The sequence below is a fragment of the Triticum dicoccoides genome, chromosome 4B (genome assembly GCF_002162155.2).
Source record: "Triticum dicoccoides isolate Atlit2015 ecotype Zavitan chromosome 4B, WEW_v2.0, whole genome shotgun sequence".
Taxonomy (NCBI): domain Eukaryota; kingdom Viridiplantae; phylum Streptophyta; class Magnoliopsida; order Poales; family Poaceae; genus Triticum; species Triticum dicoccoides.
The window spans coordinates 494,678,434-494,686,662 of NC_041387.1; positions in this window are offsets into that span (position 1 = coordinate 494,678,434).

Here is an 8,229-nt window from a genome sequence, read left to right on the forward strand (position 1 = left end):
CAGTGCAAATGTAATTTTTGCATAACCTCAGTTGTCGTTTTTAAGTTTTCTACTGTACCAGCTCTCTCTAAAGGCCGCGGGTTCGCTAATTGCTATACTTGGGGGCGTTTCTGCGTAATATCTGACTGACCAGCGCATCCCTCTTGTCCTACGTGGCAGGTTTCAGACTAAATTGTATCGATTTGTTCTCGCGGAGCAAGTTTAGGGGCTAATTTGAGTCGTTTTGCAAGTTTCTGTATGAAATTGTACACCCGCTGCAAGTTTGTGTACTAAAATTATAATTAACTCTTAAATCAGGGATCACAGATTTCAGAAATAGCACCATGGATCGCAGGTTTCGCAGAACTCAAATATCTTAAAGACAACTTTTTTTTTTTGAGAAATATCTCTGAAAGACAACTATGCCACCAAAATGGTAATTGGGCTAATTTTTTGGGGCTTAAAAAGAAATGACCTGCAGGATTGTAGCATCTCCATAAACAAAGATTACTTTCAAACAATCCAAAAAGGGCGCGACCATGAGATGCTAGTCTAGAAAGGTTGAAGCGACATGGTCGGTCCAAGCTAAACGACGGTGCGTAAAGAAGTCATCGTATTCCTCGCTTGTTGGCAAGAAGCAAACGACGATGCACGCCAGCAATTCAGCGTGAGCGCAAGTCGCAACCGGGGAAGGCAGGCATGCAGACGCGCCGCGCCGTCCTCGTGTGGAATATGTCTCTTCCACTTGTAACCGAGCCGGAAAACCGGTGGCACCTCCCCGGGATGATTTTATTCGGCTGCCGTCTACCAGCAGCCGCGTCCCTTCTTTCTACCTCTGATGACTCCAGCGACAATATCGGGAGCTGCATGATTCGATGCCCCTTTCGGTGGCTTCACACGGAGCCACCGAAGTTTCCCACGGGCGAGATGTCGCTGGTTTTGGTTGTGCCGCAGGGAATTCTTGATTTTGATTTGAGCAGAGCACGTACGAACGTACGCCGTGCTACCTGCTAGAGTGCTAGTGCCTAGCGGCATCAGTTAAGCACGCAATTGGAAGGGCAAGAAATTTTCTAACGCCTTTGCTCCGTAATGTATGGAGGTCATTCATACAGCATGTATGTATTCCGTGCGTCGAATCCTTCCAAAACTTGCGTACATACGCGCAGGCTCTAGAGCTAGGAAGGAAGGGCGCGAGTCGGTGGGCACGCGGGACGTGAAAGGGAATCCACCTGTCCCCTTGCCTTCTCTTGGACGGCAAGACGCGGCGCGCGGGGATGCCGCCGCCGCCGCGTCCGCCCGCGGGGAGGCGCGACTGGTGACGGCGGTTTCGCCTGGTCCGGTCCGGGAAAAGGAAAACCCGCGGCAGGAAGGGGGACGTCGGTCGGTGCTGGACGCGGTCACTGCACCCACGCCGCGCGCGCGCGCGCGTGCGACGTGACTCGGACGCCACGACCCCAGCGGCACGGCGAGCTGGTGGTGGTTTCGGTCCGGTCCGCAGGCGTTCCATGGTAATTGCTGCTCGGTTTTAGGCATCCCGTCCCGTCAGTACGATCCCCAAAAGCCGCGCACGTTTGTTACGCCATGTTTGTTTGGATTTTTGCTTATGTTTCTGCACTTTTTTTATTTTGAACAAAAAACCATAAAAACTCCTAAATAGGTGGATTTGGAGTTTTTATGGCTTTTGGTGAGTCAATATAACAATATTTGGCTCCAAAAGCCATAAAAACTCCAAAAACACCTACTCCCTCCGTTCCTCAATATAAGGTGTATTATTTTTTTAAAAAGTCAAACTTCTTTAAGTTTGACCAAGTTTATAGACAAAAATATCAATATCTAGAATACCAAATCATTATCACTAGATTCATCATGAACTATAGTTTTACATTTTATATATTTTCTATTATAAATCTTTATATATTTTGCTGTAAAGTTGGTCAAACATAGACAACAGTTGACTTTTTGAAAAACTAATACACCTTATATTTAGGAACGGAGGGAGTATTTAGGAGTGTTTATGGCTTTTTGGCCAAAGTGAAGAAGCTGCAAAAGCATAAGTAAAAGCCCAAACAAACATGGCCTTAGCTTAAGGCGATAGTTGTTCCATATGCAGTGCATATATATTTCTTTTTAAAAGCCAAACTTTGTAAAGTTTGAACATATCTATATAGAGAAAAGCATCTGCATTTAGAAATGCCAAATAAATATCATTACGTACAACGTGAGAGACATTTTTGTACCGTATATGTTTGGTATTTATTTTACATATAGATAATTTTGTCTCTAAATTTGGTCAAAGTTATCTAAGCTTGACTTTTGAAAATAATAATATGTGTGCGCTACATTGTGAAATGGAGAGAGTCATATTTATTCTTATCTTAGTTCTAAATGTAGTAAATTTACCGCTCCATGTTAGATTATTGTAGTACTAGTACATGTTTGGTAATACGAAAGTACCTGTGCAATATAACATTCCTTGTTAATTGGTTTGATAAATACAATATCTTTTGTCTTAATTCTTTGAGGGTGTAAAAAACTTTACTACATTTTTTAGAGAGAAGACCAACGAAACCAAAGGGCAACATGGCACACAAGCCAGCAGGAATCCAAAATAAACGAAGAACTACGCTCGAGGAGGTACCATCGGAGGGGGTGGGGGAGGGCATAGAGATATGGCATACGCGTAGATCTTGGCAATGAGCGAGGCGATCACATCGTCATCAATCGCCCTAGATAGTGCTTTCCATTGCTATAAAAGGGCATCCATTTTAATAAAATAATCAGCCGGGCGGTTAGGAAATATATCTTCAGTAGTAAACTCATTCCTAGTAGTCCAGAAGTGCGAAAGCAGCAAAAGTGATCCAGAAAACATGAACAAACTGGCCTAAATAGTACTTAATGCAGTCAAAAATATCCAAGAAACTAGATGGGTACTAGTTAGTGTTCAACCACGATCGAACAAAATTCCAGCCAAGCCAGTGCCATGAATTCATGCAAATAGTTGGCGTGGCTAGAAGCTATTCATGACACCCAATATCGTGGTAGCACACCTCGGCAGGTTATGAGCACCGACTTTAGTTTCTCGCCTTGCATGAGCAAACTACACTTCATCAAAAACTTTCAGAATTGATTCTATATCCCCAATAATCATACTGCTTGCACCTTTAAATTGTTCTCTCACATGCTTGATCGATGCTGCACAATTGGTCACTACTTGCAGATTACGTTCATAAAGATCACTTACCAAAGCTAGTGCTTCTCTACATGCCATAGCCTTAATGGCATCATGGATTGACCAAATCGCTTATTACCAAAGAGTCCCGCCCCAGTGATTAATGGAGCTCAATCGACAATAATCGCGCATTGAGAGTTTTATTAGCAAGTAGATGCTCGACGAGTTCTTCATCCACAGTCAGGATGAAGAAGTCTAGGCTAGACTTCAATATCGAGTTAGAAGTTGCACTTAACCTGTAGCTCGTGCGAACTAGGGTGTCGGCTAGGGCATGTGCTGTTGGAAATATGCCCTAGAGGCAATAATAAAAGTATTATTATATTTCAATGTTCATGATAAATGTCTTTTATTCATGCTATAACTGTATTATCCGGAAATCGTAATACACGTGTGAATACTTAGACCACAATATGTCCCTGGTGAGCCTCTAGTTGACCAGCTCGTTGTGATCAACAGATAGTCATGGTTTCCTGACTATGGACATTGGATGTCGTTGATAACGGGATCACATCATTAGAAGAATGATGTGATGGACAAGACCCAATCCTAAGCATAGCATAAAAGATCGTGTAGTTCGTTTTGCTAGAGCTTTGCCAATGTCAAGTATCTCTTCCTTAGACCATGAGATCGTGTAACTCCCGGATACCGTAAGAGTGCCTTGGGTGTATCAAACGTCACAACGTAACTGGGTGACTATAAAGGTGCATTACAGGTATCTCCGAAAGTAGCTGTTGGGTTGACACGGATCGAGACTGGGATTTGTCACTCCGTATGACGGAGAGGTATCTCTGGGCCCACTCGGTAATGCATCATCATTATGAGCTCAATGTGACCAAGGTGTTGGACACGGGATCATGCATTACGGTACGAGTAAAGTGACTGCCGGTAACGAGACTGAACAAGGTATTGGGATACCGACGATCGAGTCTCGGGCAAGTAACGTACCGATTGACAAAGGGAATTGCATACAGGGTTTGATCGAATCCTCGACATAGTGGTTCATCCGATGACAACATCGAGGAGCATGTGGGAGCCATCATGGGTATCCAGATCCCGCTGTTGGTTATTGACTGAGAGCGTCTCGGTCATGTCTGCATGTCTCCCGAACCCGTAGGGTCTACACACTTAAGGTTCGGTGACGCTAGGGTTATTAGGAAGACTAGTATGTGACTACCGAATGTTGTTCGGAGTCCCGGATGGGATCCTGGACGTCACGAGGAGATCCGGAATGGTCCGGAGGTAAAGATTTATATATGGGAAGTTGTCAAACGGACACCGGGAAGTTTCGGGGTCATACCGGTATTGTACCGGGGCCACCGGAAGGGTTCCGGGGGTCCACCGGGAGGGGCCACCCCTCCCGGGGGGCCACATGGGCTGCGTGGGGCAGGGAGCCAGCCCCTGGTGGGCTGGCCGCACCCCCCTCCCTTGGGCCCATGCGCCTAGGGTTGAGGGGGAACCCTAGAGGGGGCGCCCCCCTTGACTTGGGGGGCAAGCCACCCTCTCCCCTCTCCCCTAGGCCGCCGCACCCCCCTAGATGGGTTCTAGGGGGCCGGCCCCCTTCTCCCTTCCCCCTATAAATAGAGGGGTGAGGGGAGGGCAGCTAGACCACCCTCCAAGGCGCAGCCCTCCCCTCCCCAACACCTCTCCTCCTCCGTTGTGTGCTTGGCGAAGCCCTGTCGGAGTACTGCCTCTCCACCATCACCACGCCGTTGTGCTGCCGGTGGAGCTGTCTTCCTCAACCTCTCCTTCCCCTTGCTGGATCAAGAAGGAGGAGACGTCTCTCGTTCCGTACGTGTGTTGAACGCGGAGGTGCTGTCCGTTCAGCACTTGGTCATCGATGATTCGAATCACGTCGAGTACGACTACATCATCACCTTGCAAGCTTCCGCACGCGATCTACAAGTGGTATGTAGATGCAAACTCTCTCCCTTGACTCGTTGCTTAGATGAACTCATAGATGGATCTTGGTGAAACCGTAGGAAAAATTTTAATTTTCTGCAACGTTCCCCAACAGTGGCATCATGAGCTAGGTCTATGCGTAGTTCTCTTTGCACGAGTAGAACACAATTTTGTTGTGGGCGTGGATTTTGTCATCTTACTTGCCTCTACTAGTCTTTTCTTGCTCAACGGTATTGTGGGATGAAGCGGCTCGGACCAACCTTACACGTACGCTTACGTGAGACCGGTTCCACCGACTGACATGCACAAGTTGCATAAGGTGGCTGGCGGGTGTCTGTCTCTCCCACTTTAGTTGGAGCGGAATCGATGAACAGGGCCCTTATGAAGGGTAAATAGAAGTTGACAAAATCACGTTGTGGTGATTCGTAGGTAAGAAAACGTTCTTGCTAGAACCCAATTGCAGCCACGTAAAAGATGCAACAACAAATTAGAGGACGTCTAACTTGTTTTTGCAGCGATTGATCATGTGATGTGATATGGCCAGAAGTTGTGATGAATGATGAATTGTGATGTATGAGATCATGTTCTTTGTAATAGGATTCGCGACTTGCATGTCGATGAGTATGACAACCGGCAGGAGCCATAGGAGTTGTCTTTATTTTTTTTATGACCTGTGTGTCATTGAATAACGCCATGTAAACTACTTTACTTTATTGCTAAACGTTAGTCATAGAAGTAGAAGTAGTCGTTGGCGTGACAACTTCATGAAGACACGATGATGGAGATCATGGTGTCAAGCCGGTGACAAGATGATCATGGAGCCCCGAAGATGAAGATCAATGGAGCTGTATGATATTGGCCATATCATGTCACAACTATATAATTGCATGTGATGTTTATTATGTATTATGCATCTTGTTTACTAAGGACGACGGTAGTAAATAAGATGATCCCTTATAAAATTTCAAGAAGTGTTCTCCCCTAACTGTGCACCGTTGCTACAGTTCGTCGCTTCTAAGCACCACGTGATGATTGGGTGTGATGGATTCTTACGTTCACATACAACGGGTGTAAGACAGTTTTACACAGTGAAAACACTTAGGGTTAACTTGACGAGCCTAGCATGTGCAGACATGGCCTCGGAACACGGAGACCGAAAGGTCGAACACGAATCGTATGGAAGATACGATCAACATGAGAATGTTCACCGACGATGACTAGTCCGTCTCACGTGATGATCGGACACGGGCTAGTCGACTCGGATCGTGTAACACTTAGATGACTAGAGAGATGTCTAATCTAAGTGGGAGTTCATAATTTGATTAGAACTTTATTATCATGAACTTAGTCTAAAACCTTTGCAAATATGTCTTGTAGATCAATGGCCAACGCTAATGTCAACATGAACTTCAACGCGTTCCTAGAGAAAACCAAGCTGAAAGATGATGGCAGCAACTATACGGACTGGGTCCAGAACCTGAGGATCATCCTCATAGCTGCCAGGAAACAATATGTCCTAGAAGGACCGCTAGGTGACGCTCCCGTCCCAGAGAACCAAGACATTATGAATGCTTGGCAGTCTCGTGCTGATGATTACTCCCTCGTTCAGTGCGGCATGCTTTACAGCTTAGAACCGGGACTCCAAAAGCGTTTTGAGCACCACGGAGCATATGAGATGTTCGAAGAGCTGAAACTAGTTTTTCAAGCTCATGCCCGGGTCGAGAGATATGATGTCTCCGACAAGTTCAACAGTTGTAAGATGGAGGAAAATAGTTCTGTCAGTGAGCACATCCTGAAGATGTCTGGGTTGCACAACCGTATGACCCAGCTGAACATTAACCTCCCAGATGAGGCGGTCATTGACAGAATCCTCCAGTCGCTCCCACCAAGCTACAAGAGCTTTGTGATGAACTACAACATGCAGGGGATGGAAAAGACCATTCCTGAAGTGTTCTCGATGCTGAAGTCAGCAGAGGCTGAAATCAAGAAAGAACATCAAGTGTTGATGGTCAATAAGACCACTAAGTTCAAGAAGGGCAAGGGTAAGAAGAACTTCAAGAAGGACGGCAAAGATGTTGCCGCGCCTGGTAAGCCAGTTACCGGGAAGAAGTCAAAGAATGGACCCAAGCCTGAGACTGAGTGCTTTTATTGCAAGGGGAAGGGTCACTGGAAGCGGAACTGCCCCAAATACTTAGCGGATAAGAAGGCCGGCAACACCAAAGGTATATTTGATATACATGTGATTGATGTGTACCTTACCAGTACTCGTAGTAACTCCTGGGTATTTGATACCGGTGCCGTTGCTCATATTTGTAACTCACAGCAGGAGCTGCGGAATAAACGGAGACTGGCGAAGGACGAGGTGACGATGCGTGTCGGGAATGGTTCCAGAGTCGATGTGATCGCCGTCGGCACGCTGCCTCTACATTTACCTACGGGATTAGTTTTGAACCTTAATAATTGTTATTTAGTGCCAAGTTTGAGCATGAACATTGTATCTGGATCTCGTTTAATACGAGATGGCTACTCATTTAAGTCTGAGAATAATGGTTGTTCGATTTATATGAGAGATATGTTTTATGGTCATGCTCCGATGGTCAATGATTTATTCTTAATGAATCTCGAGCGTAATATTACACATGTTCATAGTGTAGATGCCAAAAGATTTAAAGTTGATAACGATAGTCCCACATACTTGTGGCACTGCCGCCTTGGTCACATTGGTGTCAAGCGCATGAAGAAGCTCCATGCCGATGGACTTTTAGAGTCTCTTGATTATGAATCGTTTGACACGTGCGAACCATGCCTTTTGGGCAAAATGACCAAGACTCCGTTCTCCGGAACAATGGAGCGAGCAACCAACTTGTTGGAAATCATACATACCGATGTGTGCGGTCCAATGAGCGTTGAGGCTCGCGGAGGATATCGTTATGTTCTCACTCTCACTGATGACTTGAGTAGATATGGGTATGTCTACTTAATGAAACACAAGTCTGAGACCTTTGAAAAGTTCAAGGAATTTCAGAATGAGGTAGAGAATCAACGTGACCGAAAGATAAAATTCTTACGATCAGATCGTGGAGGAGAATACTTAAGTCACGAATTTGGTACACACTTAAGGA